The sequence below is a fragment of the Odontomachus brunneus genome, unplaced genomic scaffold, assembly GCF_010583005.1.
Source record: "Odontomachus brunneus isolate Ranch 3 - 2012 unplaced genomic scaffold, Obru_v1 Obru_scaffold_147, whole genome shotgun sequence".
NCBI classification, from domain to species: Eukaryota; Metazoa; Arthropoda; class Insecta; order Hymenoptera; family Formicidae; genus Odontomachus; species Odontomachus brunneus.
The window spans coordinates 416,953-424,954 of NW_022639597.1; the positions used below are offsets into that span (position 1 = coordinate 416,953).

Genomic DNA, 8,002 nt, shown 5'->3' on the forward strand with positions numbered 1-8,002 from the left:
TACGGCATTATTGCCCGGAGACGGTCGGGACAACATCGAGTGACATTCGTCTCGCGCGCTTTTTCAGATTGAACCTTCGTATAATAATTCGCGCGCAACCACAGCGTAAATCTTTTCAAGTGTCGTTCGAGGTTTACGCGCGACGCACGTGTCGCACGATATATATGCGCGCGTCGACGTACGATTGATAAGCATAGCGAAGCCGTCGCGGCGTTCGGCCCGGCCGGTTGACCGCAATGACGTAAAAACGCTAATAAAACAGAGAAGCGGCACAAGGAGAATGTTGTAGTAAGAAGTATAGGATTTTGTAACCGAGGATTCTGTCGCAATTGACTATCCTTCTTCATCTCATATGTGCTACTTATATTTTAGAAATTGAAACGTGCTATTAAAAAACTTGCTATATTTCTAGTGAAATATATTAAAATAGAATGTCTGTCTGTTCTCTATACACTCCTAAACTCTTTGACCGGTCTGGATCAAATTTTGCATGGTTATTCTCTAGAAGCCATGTAGCTATATGTATATATAAGCTACATGGACAACCCATCTTCTCCGCCTGATCTCATAACCTTGATACTTTATTGATAAGCCGTAACGTCGAGTAGCTTCAGCTAGACGGAGAGAATTTCATAGTAAAAATTACTATAAGATTTTGTAGAGAAGTAGATCGACATTTGCAGTAATTCACTATCTTTGTATTTTCTATGCGCTATTTAGCATATTGCAGCAATTAAAACACTTGCTATGTTTCTAGCAAAATCTGCTATATTTTTAGTGAAATTTCTGAAAATTGTGTTCCTTAGCAAGATGAACCTTACTGACAGTCTATTCCCGCGCTACTACAGACATGGTAAAATTGAAAAGAATTTATATGAAAAGAAACTATAATATTCTCTCTGTGTAGCTAGTAATTATAAAAAAAAATAGAAACGTACGTGTATTATTAATTATCGTCGCGATATCGTCGCATCAGCGAACCACGGTAGACTTTATTACCGGAGGGGCCTTCGCCGTATCTGAAATTATCGCCGAATGATTTCCCCGGATGATCCATGATTGACCCTGTTTATTTCATGATCGACAGCTCCGGAGAAATACGCGGATTTCGAGATTGTTTCGGAGATCGGAATTGCCGGCGAGAGAGCGAGCACTCTCCTGCATATTTTACAACTTTATTGCATTACACGTCATTTGACAGGTAAATAATAACAGATCGATGAATAATATCAGCAGCCGTAGGTCCGTGAAATATTACAACGCGCGCGCAACGGGGCATTATTCAATGCAGCAATTAAAAATTCGTTCCGATTGATATTACGCGCGCTCGCATCTCTGATGTATTTCATTCCGAAATTACGTTACAGAGCGGAATTGATAACGAAATTGTTGCTGAGCCGATAAATGCAGCGGATGCGAGTGTAAATATTTAGCCATACAATATTTTCGCCGAAGCCTTCTATGAGATGAAAGTTTCCGTTAGGAAATGGCCGTTATATCGTCAGCGCGTCGCGAACTGCTGAAACGAGTTTCGGAAGCCGAATTTGTTCATCGGAAAGTACAATAAAGCCTCGCGCGCGAACGGTAATAAAAAGTTTCAAAAAATCGGACCAGACGGCTCGTCCCTCGTGTAACAATAACACATGCTAATTCCGCGGAACAACATGCGAAGGAGGAAAGTCGATGGACGCTGCGTCAGACAGAGAGACAGACAAAGAGAGGTAGATATAGAGAAAGAGAGAGAAGAGGAGATTTCCATGTGGGCGATGACACGACGAGTGAAAGTCTCGGAAAACATAAAGAAAAGTTCACAATCGGACTTGAAAATGAAGAGGAAAGGCGGAAGCGCGCCAACGCTTACGATCGAGCGTATCACCGGATACGAGCGGATCGAAACGATCACACGTGCGCGAGTCGTCGTCGTCGTCATCGTCGTCGTCGTCGTCTGAAGATTCGTTTCGCGCGGAAATGCAGTATAGAGACGTTGAAGCGCGTTGAAGACGTAAGTAACCGGCAGGTATAAGCAGGTCTGCGCGCGCGAAGTGTGTGCCTAGTTCTCGACCGAAATAACAATGCAGGCGATAGGATAGTATCGTTATTGCATAGCAAAGCAACCACCACTTGTTTGCCGGGGCGGAACAGCCGAGCGTTTGCCGACCGACAAAGAGGTATTGTTCTTTCGAGGGATCTCTCTGGCGCGCTTGGTTCTTACTATTTACACGGCCTAACTCAACATTATATCCCAAAGTTCGCGCTGCTCTCCACGAGCGAGACGTATTTCCGCCCGGGAGAGTCGCGCTCGCTCCTCTCGCGCGTGGGAGTGCAAGTGCACGAGGGAGAATCGTACTTCTAATACGATTTATCTAATCTATTTATCTGTCTCGAGTCTCTACGTTCGCGTGCAAGAGAGAGAGAGAGAGAGAGAGAGAGAGAGAGAGAGAGAGAGAGAGAGAGAGAGAGGATACAACAAACGTCTGTCGACCCAATTATGCCAGCGAACGCTATGTGCTGCGTTATATAGGTCGACGGTTAGTTTTTCGGTAGACGTGAGCCATTCGCGCTACTTATAATTGAAAGCTGGAATCGGAGGGAGAATCTGGAAAGGGCTGTTTTTTTTATTTTAATGCTCGTCAAAAAGCCATTGTAAAGCCTCGTCGTCTTGGTCGCCTCGGTCTCTACACTCTGTTTTTGCGAGGAGAATTTTTCACGATTGTGCACACATCGGGACTATTTACAAAAGAAAGTCCGATCCTCGTGACAGCGCGGGGAAGAGGGAGGGTAGATCGACCAGCGAACCCGATAGACACCCCTATAAACGCCGCGACATACATATGAATGATCGGAAAACACAGGCGCGTCCACGTATCCGCGACTCGCAAAAATGTTTTTCTCATTATTCGGGCACGGGTATCACCGTGTGGTTCTTTCCCTCTCTTTGTCTCTTTCTCTCTTTCTGCCTCTCTCGATATTTCCGAGTGTAGAAACGATGAAACTCAAGCAGAAGAACTCGCGAGCTCGATGCGAGAACTTTTCGCGGAGTGCTCCAAAGTCCGGCCAGTCCGGATAAGTTATCGTCCCAGCTGGATCTCGAACAACAAATCTCTCGAGGATGGCAGCGCTTTATCCAGCGCGAGAACGAGAGTCGCTCGCGCCGCTCCTCGAAAGTCGACGCGAACGAGAAATTTACTGGCAGCCGTTCGCGAAAAATACGACGGTTCGATAAACGCTCGATTTAGCCGCCCCCGAGGCCGCGTGTGATCGACACGCTGAGCAAAATCGATTTCACGAATTAATTAGCAACGAGATAGATTTGAAGGTTTTTTGTCACGATCCTCTTGGCAATGCAATATTAGTCAATGTTGCCTGACCGATGGCCAGAAACGCGGTGCTTGTTAGAACGACGATGAAATTACAATTACACAGCTGCGTATTTATCTGGAAATATTCCATGCGCGCGCGCGCGCATGTTATAATATCTCGTTCTGCGCGTCGTAATACCAGCGTCCGTTTTTCCTCGCCGGGCAAAATTGCGCTCATCGCGCCTCATTTAGTAAATGCGTCTCTGACCCGATTACAAATATTCCCGCGATCGAATCTTTTCCACCCCGGCATGCTGTTTAATACATTAAATACAAATACTCGTTATGCAATTTCGTATTTGCGCGCGCGCGTACAAGCGAGCGAACGAGCTCGGCGCAAATATCGTGTACTTGCGACTGTAAAAGTTACAACGGCAATGTCCGCGCGCGCCAGGGAATTCCGATGTGCGCGCCGGAAAAGATACTTCACCCCGATGGAAATACGGATATACGGAAGGCACGGATGCAGAGTGTGAAGATGAAAAGTTACAAGAATGTTATTACCGCCATGAATTGCCAAAGGCAGGTTGCGTCGGAAATGTTCCCCCGCGGTTCGCAGCTCGCGGCGGTTGCTTTTGCTCCTCAAACCCGCTCCCATTTTCTACGTTGGAACGCGACGGGAAATCTCATCGAGAGGCACCGACCTAATGCCAACATAAAGTCGGATATACCGTGCATAGATTGACGAGTAATTCGCGCTCTTTGGAAAATATTGATAAAGCACCTGGCGTTACAGCGCGATGAACAACACTCGGAGACGGACGGTGCTTAAGGAAACATTTTAACGCTCCTCGTCTTTTTCCGTCCAAGAAACGTACATTACATTATTTATCACTTGTCTCGCGTGCAAACAACGATACGCGTTGCTGCAAAATGCGAATAACGAACATGATGAATTGAAATGCCAATGCGAATCTGCCACTGCTGCAGGGCAAACTTTAAAACGGTCGGCAGCGCCAATCGATCGGCTTGCAATCGCGTCGAAATAAACTCCGCTCGTTCAAGGACTTATTCGTTAACTACTACTCCTATAAACTACTGGCCCTTAAAAAGTGGTAAAGGACTTTTTGTCTCGGCTTGACTTCTACCATCCATTTACATATAAATATATATAGCTCTACGTCACAATTCACAAATTTTATGCCCGATAATAATTGCGGGAGCAATGATTTGCGATCTCATTTTAACGACTGCGTAAGATTTTCAGCGCGACAATTATTAGCCATAAATCACTCTAACGCGATATCACATTGAATCAAGGTGTCATTCCGAAGACGAAATGGCGGCTAACGAACGAGGTTTTGCTCGCGTGCGCGACCGGGAAGATGACGCCAGTTCATCGATATAACGGACGGATTATGAGCGCAGCCATAACACAGGAATACCGCAGGCCGAGCGTTATAGCGTTTGTCGGATGTGTCGTTGCTATGTAGCAGGTGCGCCGCGCTATTCGCCGACTCGGTGACGATGTGTGCTCGTTATTAGCAAAATTGCGTGAGCTAATTGACTAATTAGAGATTAACGATGGATGTTCGTTCTATCGCTCCGGATATATTGATGGATTACCGTTTCGGGGAGCTGCTACACGAACGAACGAACCAACGAACGGACGACCATTATAACGCGCAGCTTATCGATGAATCTCAATCGATAGGAATATTTTTAAACACGTTACGCAACAATTTGATTAATTAATGCCGCAATACGATACGACGTTATTGTGCAAACGGTTGTACATTACAATTTTATATCCCCCTCGTTACACACACACACACACACACATACACACACACACATACTCACACACACACACACACAGACAACCGTTGCATACAGAACTGGACGGATGAATCGTTGTTCTGTGAAAATAAATTTCAATCGACAAGATAACGTAAATATACAACTTTTTCCTCCTTCCCCTTTTTTTCTGGGAAAGATGGCGGAAATTATATGCTACATCGATTTGCGCCACGAGCGTTGTGCAGCAGATATATTATCTGTCATATCGCTCGTGACAGATAACTCTGCCATGGGCGGAACGACTTTTCGCTGATAAACGAGAGTAATACTCTAGTAGTGGCTATCGAGCAACACAGCGATACCCATTACCGATGACACAACTAATTAATTAGTGATTAGCGACGAAAGCACGGTTGGCGGCTGGCTGTATTGATGGATTGCCGTTTCCGTTCCGTTTCGGCCATACATTATATCAACGAGTATTCCCAGCGCGCTGGCGCTACTCGATCGACATCTGCTAAAAGCACTTCCCTCCATATCCTACCGCCACCCTGTCCTTCCATGCTCGCCTCCCTCCCTGCCTCATGCCATGCATTATCTCGAACTTCAAGAAACAGGACGAATCGGTCAATTAACTCGCGCGTCCAAATCGAATTTGGGCGACCCCTCAAAGTCCGCGCGACGTAAAGATGGATGGCTTTATAGTCGATTACCTTCAAGCATTTTCATTTTGTAACAATCTCCCTCCTTCTCCCCCTTCCCCACCCTGGAAATCGTCAGTAATGTTTTCGGCCTGCACGGAAATCGGTAAAATGGAAAAGAAAGAACGTAAATTCAGCGAGAGAAATCGACAGGTTTGCAGCTCGCGACGTTACCACGCTGTGACGATAATTAGCGCGTCATAATTCGCGACATCGTTCGCCGAACGTGCGAATTAGTAATTAAATAAACGTGACGAGACGCGCGACTACCGTCGTCGGGAAGATACTGCAAGGCAATCGTTGCGACTGGCGTATCTTATCGCTTATCCGCGCGCTTATCGCGCGCAGAGAGACTTTAAATTAAGTTGCACGAGCCTACGTACGCCGGATACATCATCGATATTAATAATATAGCGCTAGTATCGCGGTGCTTTCCACAACGCGGCAATTCCGCACTACATGCTCGCGAGGCAGCCAACCAGCCAGCTCGCGTAATCCACGAGTCTACCTTAAGTCTGACATGAGGTCGGCCCGAGGAAGCAACAGCTTCGCGTCGAGGCTTTCACGGAGCGCGGCGAAAGACGGAAGGAATCTTGAAATCAAGGAAAAAGCTATGACTGGGAGGACATCTTTTCCTCCTCTTCCTCCTCCTCTCTTCCTATTCCTGGTCTCCGGGGATAGATCTCAAATGAGGATAAGCGTTATCGACGTGGACACAACCTTACGCACGGCCTCCCATCGAGTATTTCCAATCACGAGATTGCTCAATCGCAGCCTGGTTTTCCCGCCCTCGACTACGTCGCTTCTTTCTCCGGAAAGCTCCGAAGCTTTCCTCTTATTTGCTAAAGCGGAAAGACCGAGACCAGATTAAAAAGCGCGACTGCGACCCTCGAGAATGATTATCTCCCAGCACCGACAATACAAACGAGGGAACGGCTGGCGCGAACGCGGATCAATCCGATTGAGTATAGCCGGAGAGTAAAGTCGACGTGAACGTAATGGTTTCTGATTAAAAATTGTCAAATAACCACCATACGATTTACAGGAGAAAAGGTCTCGAAAAAGAGGGAAGGATGCAACCGTGAAAACGAAATCAACACGGGCGTACGTTTAATGCATTAATTTTTTACGTTTCCGTTAAATGTAGATGATGATGAGAAAGATTCAATTATCTACTAACCCTAATCGAAATTCTGGTTCTCTATTAATTTGACAAATAATGTCGAAGAATCCTGAGATATAATACTATTTAATTTATTTTGTCCCAACTTGATGGTACTAATAAGCTATTTAATAGTAAAAAATGTTATAGAATTTTAGATCGACATTTTGTAGTAACTATTCTCTCTCTCTCTCTCTCTCTCTCTCTCTCTCTCTCTCTCTGTCTCATTTCATATGAGCTAATTATATATTTAGAAACTAAGAAATGTGTTATTAAAAAATTTATTGTGTGCCTAACCCAAAATTAGCAAAATACTTCTGGCGAAATTTATTATATGTTCCTTAACAAGACAGATTTTATATTGAAAAGAAAAATATTTGTTAAGTAGATACTAACAAAATGTTCACTTATACTAACACACATATACATATTTTTACACTAAAAGAGAAATATTTTTTTAAATAAGAAAATATGCATTTTCTTAAAACCTTACTTTTCCATAAAACAATAGTTTATTCTAATAAAATAATTTAGACTTAAATAAATTATATATTATAAGTTCTTACCGAATGAATATTTATTATTTTTTCTATACTTTCTCTCTCAGTATTAAATGTCTATTTTTACTACTAGAAACATAGTAATATCGAAAACAATTTGCAAGTAAATCTACCCAAAAGATACACTCCGATTTCTTTCTAATTTAACACAAATGTAAAAGTACAAAAAATATTTAAATCATATTTTTTCATTTTGACCCACTTTGAGTTTAACGGGTAATTTATAGCTTTTTAACATTTTCACTTCTATCATCAAGTATAATAAAAATGCATAAGAAATAAAATTTAATACAAGATATAGTTCAATAATTTTAACAAAATCGGCATAGCTGATATACGAACCATTCTAAATTTCTTTAGTCGAGATTCCAACCAAAATATTTTAAATCTGTGCTAAATTAGTCAAAAATAGTTCAAATCTCGTCCAAACCGAGAGAGAGAGAGAGAGAGAGAGAGAGAGAGAGAGAGAGAGAGAGAGAG

The 8,002-nt window shown here is 43.6% G+C and overlaps 1 protein-coding gene across 6 annotated transcripts in view; it reads right to left on the bottom strand.

The window, feature by feature from the left end:
• Positions 1-8,002, bottom strand: part of LOC116850500 (CUGBP Elav-like family member 2) — a 561,960-nt gene that overhangs the window by 353,777 nt on the left and 200,181 nt on the right. The gene's annotated exons all lie outside the window — the stretch shown is intronic.